Source organism: Dermochelys coriacea, chromosome 20 (assembly GCF_009764565.3).
Source record: "Dermochelys coriacea isolate rDerCor1 chromosome 20, rDerCor1.pri.v4, whole genome shotgun sequence".
In the NCBI taxonomy this organism is placed as follows: Eukaryota; Metazoa; Chordata; order Testudines; family Dermochelyidae; genus Dermochelys; species Dermochelys coriacea.
In genome coordinates this window covers 16,878,555-16,878,756 of record NC_050087.2, presented here as the reverse complement: position 1 = coordinate 16,878,756, position 202 = coordinate 16,878,555, and positions in this window count along the sequence as shown.

Here is a 202-nt window from a genome sequence, read left to right as displayed (position 1 = left end):
TGTGCCCTGGCCTGCCTCCCACTGAGTCAGCAGGTCCAGCAGATGAGAAAGGGAGTCATACTCCACACATTACTGTAAGTAGGTCCCTCCCACCTCTGCCTCATCTGTCCGTCTGCCCTCGTAATTAGCAAGGTGGGTGGGGCTAAGGTTTTAAAAAGGATTTCCCTTCTTTGAGTAAAAGTCAGTGACTTTAGGTGGGTAA